General features: G+C 43.1%; 1 protein-coding gene across 1 annotated transcript in view; it reads right to left on the reverse strand.

Annotated features, from left to right (window-relative positions):
* The window catches only part of CHST3 (carbohydrate sulfotransferase 3), a 194,696-nt gene that overhangs the window by 92,185 nt on the left and 86,800 nt on the right, over window positions 1-15,711 (reverse strand). The window contains exon 2 of the mRNA XM_077454570.1: window positions 37-119. The gene's annotated coding sequence lies outside the window, so the exon portion shown is untranslated. The remainder of the gene's footprint in view (window positions 1-36; window positions 120-15,711) is intronic.

A 15,711-nucleotide genomic window follows, 5' to 3' on the forward strand; every position in this document is an offset into this window, starting at 1 on the left:
TGTAAATGATAAGTTCACCAGAAAATTATGACATACCTTGTTCCCAGTGAAGTCAAACATACTTTTCTTTTTGTATGATGTTGGAAATGTCGCACCTCGATTGGACCCACAGGAGTGCTCTGGTGAAGAGATAAATGAACAGACATAAGAAGGCACGTCTTGGGCTGTAGGAATTATTAATTAACTAGGTACTGTTCTGCTACAAGAATAATTGAATACATTCATCATTATAGACAAGAGTTAAGCATTAATTTTAATCAAGTAAACCTTTACCTAATATTTTACAGAAACTAAATTAGGATGTGGTTGCTGTCATTTTATTTTTTATTGAGGACCTAAAATTAGCACCGGCTGAAAACAGCTTCTGCAACCTGTGTATAGTCATCAGCACATATTTTTAGTTTTTTTGTTTGATTTTTTCTTTTTGCAAAGTTGCAACCTTTACTATATTGTATGATAAATAAGTAGCTAAATTGTTTCTGAAAAACAGATTAACTTGTACTGGTTTAATAAATATATCCAAGTCTGCTTTTGAGAAAAGTACTCAAAGGTGTGAAGCTGTGACATTACTAACCTGCTACTTAAGGCTGACAAAAACCCTCCTTTTATGGGGGGGCTGCCCCCATGCTGCAAGGGTTAAATACTTGTTTAGGTCTAGAGTACACCTCCTGCAGGCTCCCTCTGTGCTTCTAGACCAATCTCTGCATGTTCTTCTCCTCTCACCTCATCAAGCACAATGCAGCATCCATAGCCCAGCAATGGATGTGAACATGCCATGGGAAAGTCCACTGCCAGAGTGTAGGGTTGCTACTGTGGATCAAGTAAGTGAATATCTTTTGCTAGTTCCCTTGATGTAAACAAGCATTTGACCCTTGTAGTGGGGCTGCAAAAAGTAATGTGATCAAATGACGCAACGCATTTGGTGGAACCGATGATATCACGCTGCAACCAGAAGTGAACTAAACGCCATCTTGGAGAGGTACCAACAGGCTGTATTTTTAAAGGGTAACACAAGCTGTGATCTCTGAAGTGCACCAGATCAGTGTACAAGTCTAAGTGAGTTCTTTTTATTTAAATTTTTCCAGAACATGAAAATAAAACACAGTTCCATTCGGGGTGTATCAAAATGACACATTCCCGATGGTGCTGCCACACAGGGCCAGCATAAACGATTAAAACGATTAACCCAACACCCCCCCCCCCCCCATTCCTTTTCCCTCCCTTGTCACAGCTCAATTAGAGTGTATCATATTCCATTTATAAACCTACATACATTTTCTTATTTACTACTGTACCTTTCTTTTTCCCTATGACTATTTTGGACTGCCTGGGCAGTTACTTTTCCAACTATACCTTGAAATCCTTCTCATGCTGTGAATCTCCATCCTATCCCACTGTACTATCCAAGTTGAACCAGGCCTGCCAAACTTTCTCAAATTTCTTCCCCTAGCTCGATAGGCTGCCTTATAATAAGGCATCATGTTATTTACCAGAATGCGAGTGGCATTTTAAGTGGTTTGTGGGAATACAGTGAGCACTATTACCGGTAGCATTCTTTTTTGGATGAATGATGATACTATCCCCATTGATAGCTAAGGATGGATGCACATTAAGTAAGTTGGCACTTACAGACCCCAGTTAAAGGTGAAGGCACATCAGACCTGATTAAGTTTGGATCAATTATAGAAGGTGAGAGCAGAATTGTGTATGAGCATACAAGCAATACATTAACATGTGCGACTTCACTTCAGAGAAGAAGTGAGTTGCAGAAGTAGAATAAGGATATGGACTGTGATTCATAAGTTTTTTTTTTTACAAATATTAAGTCCACATTTATGAGCACAAAGCAAATACCACATAAGAGGTAATTTTATAGTTTGATTTGTATGTGAGACGCTATCTTCAGTTTGTTGGTACTGTTTATGTATAAGATCCCATAGCGGCATTGTGCGGCACTGTTTTGTATTTATTACTGCAAATAAGGATTTTTCCTTTTCCTGGTGATGGGTAATGAATTTTGCTGACATATTTAGGTAAATATTAAATGTAACTAACCCAGATGGCTCTTTGTATGTAAACCACAAATCTACTTTTCAGTATGTTTGGCTTCATGCCTCGCTGTACAGTTTACATGAGCAAATCATTTTTCGTGAACCTGTTGTAAAGTTTCTTAGGCCTCACTGGCAATGACAAACCTGCACTTAGATGTGTTTGTAAGAGTTTCCTAATGTTTTTTTAAAACAGAAGTAAACCCATATATTCAATAGTTTAAAAAAACAGTTGCATTCATGGCATGCCGTAAATGCTAACTGTCACCTTGGTTGTGCTCTCAACCAAACTGTCAAACCATCCAATGGCTGGTGTCACAACTGAGCACTTGGGCAGCATCATGGCAGTTGAAAATTAAACAGAGGCCAAGATGGCATCTTCCTTGGCCGAAAACGATAGGAGGGTTTACCACCACTTTGAACACTTTTTAATGGTGTAATTCTCACTGTGTGTTTACCCACATTCAGGTGTGCTCATTTTAGCTGTGTTAAAAAATAAAATAAAAAACTCTGTGAGTCCAGGGGTGTGTAAACACATTTAAATGCTTGTAAATGTAAATAAAGGCATGTAAATGCATGAATTAACAAGTACATATAATTGTTAATACTTTCCAGATAATTTATCCTGCTTGCAAAGCTCGTTTGAATGTAGCTTTACCTGTAGATCCTGCCATTAGCAGCTTTTTCCATTATAGATTGTTAACGATAAGACACTGCCTTGCAATTTGCAGCAATGTTGTCAGCCTGTGATTTGTGCTTCTTCCTGTCTAATAGACCTAATTGAAAGCCCAACGACAAAATGAAGGAGTTCAGACAACACTGTTGCAAATTGTGAACCAATGGCTTAGCTTTGTCAGTCTGCAACAGGAAGTGTTGATACTGGTAGGATCTCCAGTAATAAAAACATTTAAAAAAAAGACGTTGCAACAGACTCACAGAAAATGTTTTCTTAAAGCGGGAGTCCGCCGGGAGTCCGACGTTTTTTTTTTTTAAAGCCAGCAGCTACAAATACTGCAGCTGCTGACTTTTAAAATAATGACACTTACCCGCCCAGCGCGCCCGCGATGTCGGCACCCGAAGCCGATCTCTCGATCGTCTCTCGGGTGCTGCCGCCGCCATCTTGGGTATGGGAATCAGGAAGTGGAGCCTTTCGGCGTCATTTCCCGGTTCCCTACTGCGCATGCGCGAGTCGCGCTGCGCAATAAGGATGGTCCCTGCTGTCTCCGGGATCCGTGTGTTTCCCAGCAGGCAGCGGGGGACCTTCGGAAAGGGGCGTAGATTCTGCGGAAAGGGGCGTACCTTCTGCAGAATCTACGCCGGAAGTGGGTGCAGATACCTGTACTGTAGAGGTACCTGCACCCCCTCCTCCCTGAAAGGTGCTAATTGTGGCGCCGGAGGGGGGGAGGGTTCCAATGAGCGGAAGGTCCACTTTAGGGTGGACCTCCGCTTTAAAGAAGAACTATTGTTATTTTTTTTTTGTATTTCTTAGCTCCCAACTGTCCCTGATTTGGAACAAACTCCCTCTGTCCCTCTTTCCTCCTCATTTGTCCTTCATTTTGGCCTGATCTATAAAGTCATATATGAAGTGCACTATTTATCTTCCAAAAAGTGTTTCCCAGTGCTAAACTTTTCATCCAATTTCTATTTTTCGTAAATTTCAATAGTCAGTATAAAGGAATAGTAGCGGTAAAAAAAAAAACACTTGTGGTTTAAACTAATCATTTTTTTTGTATAATTCTCCTTTAATGGGGTGTGGCAGGGAGGTGTCCTATGCCTTTATACTTTTACTAATAGGTGTCCCTCGTTCCCATCTCAAAAATTTGGGAGGTATGATATTTGACTCTCCATGGGACCAAATGCATTTGGCACTTGGTCCCATGCTGATTGGTGTATAGCATTTGGTCCCGTTCTGACTGATGGCCCCTGTTGCTCCCAAAATGTACCTCTACAAACTGACTGCAACCCCACCCTCCTTTAAAGCACAAATTATGGGTGTCCCTGTGGGGAGATGTACAGCCAGCACAAAGCCCCGACCAGAAGCAGCTGGTCCATAAGTGGCGCAGGGGCATCGACCCCTAGTTTGCATGTGGGAGAGCCAGACTCATAGGATTCTATGAGTTGTTGTTTTTTTTCTTCAAGCCACATGATTAGAGCAGGAGGCTCTAATTTGCTTGAAAAAGTTTGGGCTCGGGGCGCAGTGTACTGCCCACCCAATATTTGCTATTTTCTTCCGGCTTCTCTTCTGGGCCAATCAGGACAGGAGGCAGATTGGGTTGGCTTGGAGGAGAAGCCAAGGAAGCCCTGAAGGAGCTGAGTGCAGGGGACCGTAGAGGGCTAAGGGCAGACCCCCCGATAAAGTTTAGCACCACCTGCCACTGGCCCAACCCCTCTCTAAGCTGCTTGTTAATTCATAATAGCAAATGATCACTCAACGAGTTCACAACTTTCCCCTTGACTTGGCTAGACAAACATCATTGAATACATTTCATACATTTTGCCAACATTTGGAACTGTTTGAAGATGCTATTTCAGCTCTACAGATTCCAATGCTTAGTCACACCTTACTGTTACCTCTCAATATATTGATATTTTTCTTCCCATGAAGTATCATTTAGCCTAAGAGCCGTGATTTCACGACTTTGTCGAAGGAAGTGGAGGAGTGGAGGAGTCAGTGATGCTAGTTGCATATATATATCATGCTTGAACAGGGCAAGTATTGCTCAGCACCTTATGACCCCCTACCTAGACCTTAAGGCTTAGATACAAGGATGTCTTTTGATGTTATTGTGATATGCTTGTTTATGTGAGTGGCGCCCTATGAGATGAGTGTGCGTGACAACATTGTCAACTCTTTTTTAACCCATTTTTTACACAGATGTTTGTAGGGATGGGCCATTGTGCCTGCTAATTTGTTTGAGAATTTTTTGCACGTAATAAAGTCAAAACTAACACTATACCGTTGTCGGTTCTCCATATGCAAGTCTTGTTTTGGGGGGTGACCTCACGGTACTCCCACTTTTTCCTCTTCCCCTGTCCCTTGATTATTTCTACCATGTGCTTGGTCCCCTGGGTAGTTAAATAACAAAAAGCATTTTTTATGTTAGTTCTTTTTTAAGAAAACTGTTTGAGACATAATGCCAAACATACTGAAAAATACATTTTGGGTTTACATAAAAAATCCAATATTCACACAAATGAGGGCAAATCTCTACAGGACAAATGTAATCTTTATACAGCGCTAAACATTCCACATGCTGCCGCAGGTGAGAATACATTCTATACTCCATAGTTACATCTCAGATGCTGGCTCAGCTCATCCCCACTGAAGTAATCAATTATACCAACAAGAACGCCGCACACCGAGATGCAAAATCATATTCCTTCTTTATTAAAATAGCCAGCAGGAACACGTTTTGTTTCCGACTACATAGGCAGAGCACTTTATCAAAGACATTTTGTTACAATTATATATTATTTTTAGCGTCAGACACCCAGAACTTCTTCCAAGTATTCTGCTGTGCATGTCTCAGAGATGTACAGCCTTCCTGTATAATATTGTAGATTGCCACAAGCATGAGCAGGAGGAACAGAGACTGGGAGAATTTTTTTGAAGAAAAGGCGTGTGCACAGTGGGACGCACAGCAAAGTTTTTGGTAGAGCAGGAACGGGTACGTATAACACATGGAAGGGATAATGGGGGTTGGTGTCTGAGGCCCGGTTCACGCTGGTGCGGCATGAAAGTTGGGCGACTGCTGTTCCGACTTTGCCCTGCGACATTGGTCCAACATCGATCTGACTTCCATTCGACTTTAATAAACGGGATCCGATTTGGATCCAACTTTGAGATAAGTGTGACCTGGGTCGTGAGGGGAAACCCAGTGCTAAAATAAAATAAAAAATCAGCCTTTGGCCCCCCAAAATCCATATGAGACCCTTACCCGAGCATGCAGGCCAGAAAAGGGGGGGTCGAGCGAGCGCCCCCCCCTCTGAACTATACAAGGCCACATGCCCTCAAAATGGGGAGGGGGTGCTTTGGGGCAGAAAGCAGTGTGCACTCTAAGCGTGCATTTACTTTTGTATGTGTGGGTGGAGTGATGGGGTATTTTGAGCTTTAAAGTGGAGGTTCACACAAAAATGTAACCTCCGCTTTTCGGAAACCTTCCCCCCTCTGGTGTCACATTTGGCACCTTTCAGAGGGGTGTACCTGTATGATACTTCCTGTCTATGCCTCCCCCCCCTTGCTGTCTGCTGGGAAACACACGGGTCCCAGAGACAGCATGGACCATCGGGATTGCGCAGCGTGACTCGCGCATGCGCCGTAGGGAATCAGGAAGTGAAGCTGCAAGGCTTCAGTTCCTGATTACCTTACCGAAGATGGTGGCAGCAGCACCCGAGACCCGAGCGACAAATTTTGGCGGACCTCCGCTGTAATTGACTTTATTTTATTATATGCAAGAAAAATGTTAAAAATGAAAATATAACTTCATTACTATACCAAGCAGGCTAACAAGCCCCCTATGTGATACTATTGGGCAGGTAACAGGTACTCTTTATGGTGACATCAGGAGTTTGTTAGACCCCTCTCTCCACTGCTCCAGCCAATCAAGCACAAACTGTGCTTGATCAGCTGTGCAACTACCTTTCTAGTTGGGATTCTGACAGCTGTGTAACCAGAAAGCCTCAGAGTAGGGCACTCCTAGGTTCACACTAGGCAAAGGAGATTGGGGAGCATATGTTCCCAAGCTCCTCCTGCTTGCCATCCTAATATTAGTAGCCATGGTCCTGGGCTATCAGAAGGAGCAGGAGAGCCCAGGAGCCTTCAAGCACCGATACAACACAGGTGATGGGGGAGCACCGTAAAAATGATCAAGGAAGCCCCATAGCCACCCAGATCACATTTAGAGAAAGTCAGGTGTTGGCTGTACAATACAAAAACAAGCCCACAACTGGTGCTGCAGTAATGAGCTTGGTTCAGCCTGTTCACATTTTGGATGGACTATCATAATACAAATATGGAGCCTGTCATTACTGACCTCTCTTTCTGAAAATACCAATTACCTGACAGTCCTGATGCTTCAAAATATTCTACGTTACTAATGCAGAACAAGTACAGAGATAAGAAATAAAAGCCTGATGAAGGAGCATGCATGCTCCGAAGTGCCGCCTATCCCAGCCCGTCTCCTGATGACACAGACTCCCCGAAGATCTGACCAAGGGCACTACAGTGACCAGCACTACCTCAACCATCCTGAAGAATTTCATGGAATGGACTACGCCACTAACCATCGGCCAAAAAGTCAGATGCTGTGAACCCTGTACTACAGCCCCATGAGTCGTGCCTATGGACATACGGATGAAACATTGTATCTAAGATGTGCCTTTGCACCACTAATCTAATGTGAGTGTTTTTAAACCGTTTTTAATAAATCTGAGTAAGCTTATTGCTGCACTTAGAGGGTGCCGTCTCTTTCTCCATTTATTGTTTCCTAGAGCTACTTCTTGCTTTAAGACTGGCAGCCCACTAGGGTACAGCTTGTACTATGGACCCTCCTTACGGACCACCTTGATGATCTACATAGACCACGAACCCCTTATTGTGGACACTGGTGTGTGGATATATTTATAACCCACACAAATAAATCTACATACGTTTGCTATTTAGACAGGATTTATTGTTGATCTAATATCTTAATTTTTTAATTCCCAGAGAGTGCTATATTACCCTACTCCCTCTTCTACAGAGATAAGGAATGTTGACAGTTCCTGACACTCCTGTGCTGCATGCTTGCTCCGGGTCTATGACTCAGAAATATTGAAGCCAGGCAAACAGCCTTTTCAGAAGAAGGTAAGCAGCATTAGCTTTCATATTTCTCTCATGACAGGTGCACTTTAATCTTATCACATATATTCATATACAGTATATACTATATTATCAAAAGTGTTGGGACACCTGCCTTTACACACACATGAATTTTAATGGCATCCTAGTCTTAGTCCGTAGGGTTTAATATTGCCTTGGCCCACCCTTTGCAGCTATAACAGCTTCAACTCTTCTGGGAAGGCTGTCTAAAATGTTTAGCAGTGTGTCTATGGGAATGTTTGGCCATTCTTTCAGAAGAGCTTTTGTGAGGTCAGGCACTGATGTTGGACAAGAAGGCCTAGCTCGCAATCTCTGCTCTAACTCATCCCAAAGGTGTTTTATTAGGTTGAGGTCAGGCCAGTCAAGTTCCTCCACTCCAAAATCACTCATCCATGTCTTTATGGACCTTGCTTTGTGCGCTGGTGCACAGTCATGTTGGAACATGAAGGGGCCATCCCCAAACTGTTCCCACGAAGTTGGGAGCATGAAATTGTCCAAAATGTCTTGGTATACTGACGCCTTAAGAGTTCTATTCACTGGAACTAAGGGGCCAAGCCCAACCCCTGAAAAACAACCCCACAACATAATTCCCCCTCTACCAAATGATTTGGACCAGTCCATAAAGACATGGATGAGTGAGTTTGGGGTGTAGGAAATTGACTGGCCTGCACAGAGTCCTGACCTCAACCTGGTAGAACACCTTTGGGATGAGACTGCAAGCCAGACCTTCTGGTTCACATCACTACCTGACCTCACAAATGCGCTTCTGGAAGACTGGTCAAACATTCCCATAGACACACACCTAAACCTTGTGGACAGCCTTCCCAGAAGAGTTGAAGCTGGTGTAGCTGCAAAGGGTTGACCAAATCAATATTGAACTAATATTGGACTAAGGGTTGCCATTAAAGTTCATGTGCGTGTAAAGGCAGGCGCCCCAATACTTTGACAATATAGTGTACATGATATCATGCTCTAGGAAAGAATAAGAAAACTAGAAAGGTTTAAAATATTTGTGTCACATTTGTGACTTCAGTTTAAAATAAATGTATGACTAATGTTCTTTTCCAGCCTTTTACGGCTGAGAATTACACAGCAGTGTGATGCCTGAACGGGTCAGAGGTTGCCCAAAGCCATCTGAGACACAACTATGGAACGTATGGAAACCTGCTAAACTCATCAGTGAAGCACAAGGCAGGCACATAAATGTCCAACAAGAAATCCAATGATCACACACATATATCACAGGTTAGAAGATGAACTAATCTATGGCCATAGGTACATACTGAGACTACACATCAAAAACTTAAATCAGTTATTTTATCATCTACAATTCATTTCTTATTTGCACTCTTTTGGCATTTTAAATATATAACTGAAAGCATTTTGTTATATATTTTCATTGGAAAAAATATCTGCTGATCCTGCCAGAAATTTAGTTGGCATCTTCCTTTGCTCTCCGCCTGTGCTGCTATGTTACGTTTTGTAGACTTTTCCCAGGATGAGAATCCTGCTCCTCCATGAATGCAGAACACCAACAGAATGTTGTCACCTCGGACAGGAAATGTATTAATGACAGGATCACCAGGTTAAAATACAATAAAAAAGCCTGAAAAAGAAAACAAATGCAGGGACTGCATTTAGGACTAGTAAGCTGCAATAAATTGATCTACTTGTTCTTGGGTTAAGATACTTTTTAAGGGTCGCTCAATACAAAACAGTGTACTCCGCAGTTTTAAATTCATCAGGGTATGTGTAAGTATGTCTTACATTTTTATTTTATTTTTTATGTTTTTTTTCCTTTATTGTGAATCATTGTTTTCCAGGGATCCATTACATTTTACTAAAAGCGGTTGATTTATTTCTTACAGGTAATTTATATAGCGCCATCAATGTACACAGCACTTTACATATACAGTATATTGTACATTCACATTAGAGACCCTGCCCTCAAGGAGCTTACAATCTAAGGTCCCTGTGATGGGAGTCACTTTTGGTGGGTCCAGATTGGAGGAAGCAGTGTACTGATGGAAGCACTCAAGTGAAGTGCAAAGGGGATCTGTTACAGTCCCTAACTCCCATTCATAGATACAGTACACATACCAGGGCCAATTTAGACAGGAGGCAATTAACCTACCAGCATGTCTTTGGAGTGTGGGAGGAAGCAATAAATTATTCAGGAAACCCATGCAGGTACAGGCAGAACATGTAAACTCCATGCAGGTAGTGTCATGGTTGGGATTTGAACCAATAACCCTAGTGCTCCCAAGTGGAAGTGCTAACCACTTAGCCCCAGTGCTGCCCCTTATGTTTGATAATAAATGTTTTCCAGTATTTCAAACTTTCAAACTCTTATAATTAACTAATTTAATGAATTTATTATCCCCTAAGTACCCCCAAACTCAATCCAAAGTACACATCAGATCAGAGTTAAAAATACCATTGGCCTAGCATGAGGTTGTATTCCATCAGGCACTGCAGAGTGCACCTACAGTAAGCAAAGTGCAGTAAGCCCACGAACACACGGTCGGAGATTTTGCCAACCAAATCCGTCGGATTTTGCCCGTCGGATTTAGTCCGACGGATTGTGTCCAAAACTGTTGCATACACACGGTTGGGCCAAGTTGGTGAAAAATCCGATCTTTCAGAAGGTGATGACGTAATTTAGTTACGATGGGACTACATTCAGGTTAGTAGCCAATAGCTTTGATGTAGGAATTTTATCTGAGCATGCGTGGCACTTGGTCCGATGAAAATGCTCTACACATGATCGGATTAGGTCCGACCGGCCCAGTTGGTCGGGAAATATTTCCAACATGTTGGAAAATTGGGTCGGACGGAGATTCGGACGGAATCAGTCCGATGCATACCACACACAGTCGGATTATCTGACGACACAGTCCGATAAGACTCATTCCGACAGATTCTCCGACCGTGTGTACAAGGGCTAAGAGGTTAATTTAGCATAGGAATAGAAGTTAGATAAGTGAATAGCGTGAAGTTAAATTTACTTTAAATACCCAATTATGAAACCCGTCAGTTTTTTTGCCATTGAGTCCCATTGGGGGTGATTTGCCTTCACTTCTTGTGCCATAGCCTAAACAAGAAGTGAGAGAAAATCCATTCAAAGTAAGGGAATCTTTCAGTCAGCAGAACTAGTGTCCCCATTGAAAGATTTCCCCTCTATTCATTTTCTGGTTAAGTCAAAAATTTGGTTTTTCATTCACATTCACTAAGCAGCAGGGCAGCTGCTCACCAAGGGACCACAATGCTAGCAGTACTCACCGGAGTAGTGGTTCCTACTACACTGATTTCCACCTTTCACAGGGATTGGCAAGGTATGGCATTTACATTAGTCTAACTGTCCATACTTAATCTTTAGCTTTAAGTTTCTACAATATTAGATATACCTCTTATTTGATTCTACGGGCTTTTACAATGTTTCCGTTCCTTGTACAATGGCAAAAAGCTTGAATTCAAGAATAATGCATGCTGATATTAGAAGCATATGGAATTTCATGAAAAACACTATTTTATACAGTTATTGTGGTAAGACAATATAGCGCTAGCGGCAGGCTAGTATACTGCCGTTTAAAATCGACTTTTGTTACTGATCCCCCAAAGCCCCTTTTTCCAAGACGCTCCAGCTGGTGGTCACACTCTGATGTCATCAAATACAATGCAAGACAAACAACCCTGCGTTGTACATGAGGATGGTGAGAGGTTCGCCCACAACTTGAAGAGTCAGTGAGAAGAGGAAAGGGATATTACTACTTATTCCTCTACGTCTATACTTATGCCCTGTACACACGATTCAAAAATCGGATGACAGATCGTCTGATTTGTTTTTGCATGATAGTCGTATATCGAACCTAAAGTTACAAAAATTCCCGTACGACAGAATAAAAAAAATGGAAGTGTCATGTGTTGTAGTGTATTTGTATTGTATTTTCGGGTGACAACTGTACTGATTATACGGAAATATATATTAGTATTGTACGAAAAAATTTTTTAGCATGTCCGATCAAATAATATCAGATGAACTGTCATGATGCGATTATTGTATGATCGCGTTGAAAGTTACATTACTGGCACATGCCAGGAATGTAACTGTCACATTGGTTGTGCTCTCAACCAAACTGTTAAACCATCCAATGGCTGGGGTCATAACTAAACACATGCGCAGCACCATGGCAGTTGAAGGTTAAACAGAGGCCAAGATGGCAGCTTCCTTGGCTGAAAACCATAGGAGGGTTCACTTCCACTTTGACAAGCATTTAACCCTTTCAGTTCAGGAGGGAAGTCCTACTATATGGGTAGTTTTTGTGCAAATCCTGGAAGGAAACTGCCCCCTCATCAGCAGCACATACCTTTTCCTCTGTTCCCCACCATTCTGTGCAGAATACAGATGCAAAGAAATATAGCACTGTGTAAGCTCTGAATTGTTCCAATCAGAGATGAGGGCTCTGCCTGCCCCATGTGACAAGCCGGGTCAATCATCCATAACATGGAGTGAGTCCCGTGCTTCTCCATATCCTGAAATACTGGGTATATCCTTTGCTACTTAGCAGTGGAAAAAAAAAGGAAAAAATTTGTATAAACTATCACTGGAAACATCAATGGCAATTACAACATATACATGAATGCTAAAATCTCCCTACCAAATGAAATAACCAGAGGGGTTTAAGATGCTGCTTTTCATTGTACACTAGTAAGAGGAAATGTGTAAGTTTTATAGTGCAGAAGCCTCATAAAAAGAATTCTATTACACAAGCCACTGTAGGAATGTATTGTGTCTTACAGGCTAATAAATCAGCAACACAAAAGCCATGTAAACTTATAATTGTCACATGATCCATTACTGTCTTTTATTCAGATAACCAGGCTGGAGGGTATTCAAGACCAAACTACTGTCTGATCGCACCCGTATAATTTAACACGCTTTAATAAATGTCGCAACAAAACCACTTCTACTGCAATAAAGCTGCTTCATTTAAGAGGGTGCGCAGATCTATTGGTGATCTAATAGACCAGAGGCACTGAGTCATTTCACTAACATACAAACCTTGCATACCATAGGGCTGATTTACACAAATGGCAATTGAAGGGTCTTAGTTGCCTACAGTAACCAATTAAATGATCGATTGAGCAACACAGACACTCTTCGTTAACACCAGATGTGTTGTTGCTACACTGACAGTTTCTTCTAGAATAGCCCCAATGCATGGACAAGGTAAAATGTAATCTTTCCTATGCTGTACTCCTACAGAGTTCTTTTTCATCTCAATGTCACTGCAGTAAATAAAACGGACACTTGTGACATTTTAATAAAGCTCTGTGAAGAAAAAAGTAAACAGTGCAATGCAGCAGGATCAGAATTGTATCTCCATGCACACACTAGCGTGGCTCATTGGTATATATCAAAATATGGGCAGGTTACTTCCTTGAACAATGTTTTAAATGTCAAAGCCGCGTCAAAGTGGTACTTCCAATACTCCACCAATAAATGTTTAGGAATAACTACGGGACACGTACTTCGATGCAAATTCTTCTTTTACTTCTTTTGTAGAAACTTTACATGCTATAAACAGCAGCAGCCACTGTACTGACCCTTGAAGGAGCTGCTTGTTTTATTTGGGCTTACCATTACCTCTCTTGTTTGCTTCTCTGTCTTGGGGATCCCGTGGTAGGTTCTTTTAAAGAACTGACATACGGTACCAGTTTCTCTCAGCCGATCCGGTAATACCGTATGAGTGTTGACAAAAAGTTTGGAGGAACCAAACAGCTAGGTGGGACTTTATATGAAGCGCAAGGTGGGTAGAACCAAGCACGACCATCCCCTATACTTTGAACCAAACAGAAAAGACAGAGACAAGTGGGACTTTATATGAGGCATGCACCCTGGAGATAACATGGTGATAGTGAATATGACAGGTACCTAAAGTAATATAAAAAAAACAAAGACGCTGCATATAAACATCACATGACATCAATTGGCACTAGGAGGTTTAATTGTAAAAAAATTAATAACAAGAATATTATCATAGTTCATATTATAAATATTATAAAAAAATAGATGCTCTCCTTTTCATATTATGAGCCAATATGTGCTCTCCCTTCTACATTATATTGTTATCTTCTATTTATTCTATATATCAGCTGGACTGTACCAACTAACTATGATTGGAATTATTTACTATGGAGACACGTCGTGGTGAATAGTGATGGACGAACTTCCGACGGGACGTTTCGCGAACGCGAAACGCGAACGGACACAAACGTTCGCGAAAACGACCGTTCGCCGCGGGCTCCATTGACTTCAATGGGAGGCGAATTTCGCAAACCTTTAGGTCGAATTTGCGGCCACGGGGTAATTATTAGGGGGTAGCACGTAGTCCCACCACCTGGACAATAGCATAATACATGTATGAGGTGAATTTGGGATCGATAACTACAAGCATTTTTTTTTTATTTGGGAAATTGTTCTGACAATTCAGGACTATGGAGCTAATGAAGGCAATGGAGGAGAGGGAAGGTCAGGGACCAGGGTAGGCAAACAAGAGGGTGCAGGAGATACAGAGCACTGACAGCAGCACCGTAATACAGAGCACTGACATCAGCACCGTGACATACAGCGCTGACAGCAGCTCCGTGACATACAGCGCTGACAGCAGCTCCGTGACATACAGCGCTGACAGCAGCTCCGTGACATACAGCGCTGACAGCAGCTCCGTGACATACAGCGCTGACAGCAGCTCCGTGACATACAGCGCTGACAGCAGCACCGTGACATACAGCGCTGACAGCAGCTCCGTGACATACAGCGCTGACAGCAGCTCCGTGACATACAGCGCTGACAGCAGCTCCGTGACATACAGCACTGACAGCAGCTCCGTGACATACAGCGCTGACAGCAGCTCCGTGACATACAGCGCTGACAGCAGCACCGTGACATACAGCGCTGACAGCAGCTCCGTGACATACAGCGCTGACAGCAGCTCCGTGACATACAGCGCTGACAGCAGCTCCGTGACATACAGCGCTGACAGCAGCTCCGTGACATACAGCGCTGACAGCAGCTCCGTGACATACAGCGCTGACAGCAGCACCGTGACATACAGCGCTGACAGCAGCTCCGTGACATACAGCGCTGACAGCAGCTCCGTGACATACAGCGCTGACAGCAGCTCCGTGACATACAGCACTGACAGCAGCTCCGTGACATACAGCGCTGACAGCAGCTCCGTGACATACAGCGCTGACAGCAGCACCGTGACATACAGCGCTGACAGCAGCTCCGTGACATACAGCGCTGACAGCAGCTCCGTGACATACAGCGCTGACAGCAGCTCCGTGACATACAGCGCTGACAGCAGCTCCGTGACATACAGCGCTGACAGCAGCTCCGTGACATACAGCGCTGACAGCAGCTCCGTGACATACAGCGCTGACAGCAGCTCCGTGACATACAGCGCTGACAGCAGCTCCGTGACATACAGCGCTGACAGCAGCTCCGTGACATACAGCGCTGACAGCAGCTCCGTGACATACAGCGCTGACAGCAGCTCCGTGACATACAGCGCTGACAGCAGCTCCGTGACATACAGCGCTGACAGCAGCACCGTAAGCAGCCCCAGGAGGAAGTCAGCACAGCACAGGGATGGTGTGATCCCCTCATAATAAGAACCCCCAGGAGGAAGTCAGCACAGCACAGGGATGGTGGGAGCCCCTCATAATAAGAACACCCAGGAGGAAGTCAGCACAGCACAGGGATGGTGGGAACCCCTCATAATAAGCAGCCCCAGT

Source organism: Lithobates pipiens, unplaced genomic scaffold (genome assembly GCF_037356315.1).
Source record: "Lithobates pipiens isolate NorthernLeopardFrog02 unplaced genomic scaffold, aLitPip1_a1.2 Scaffold_25, whole genome shotgun sequence".
Taxonomy (NCBI): domain Eukaryota; kingdom Metazoa; phylum Chordata; class Amphibia; order Anura; family Ranidae; genus Lithobates; species Lithobates pipiens.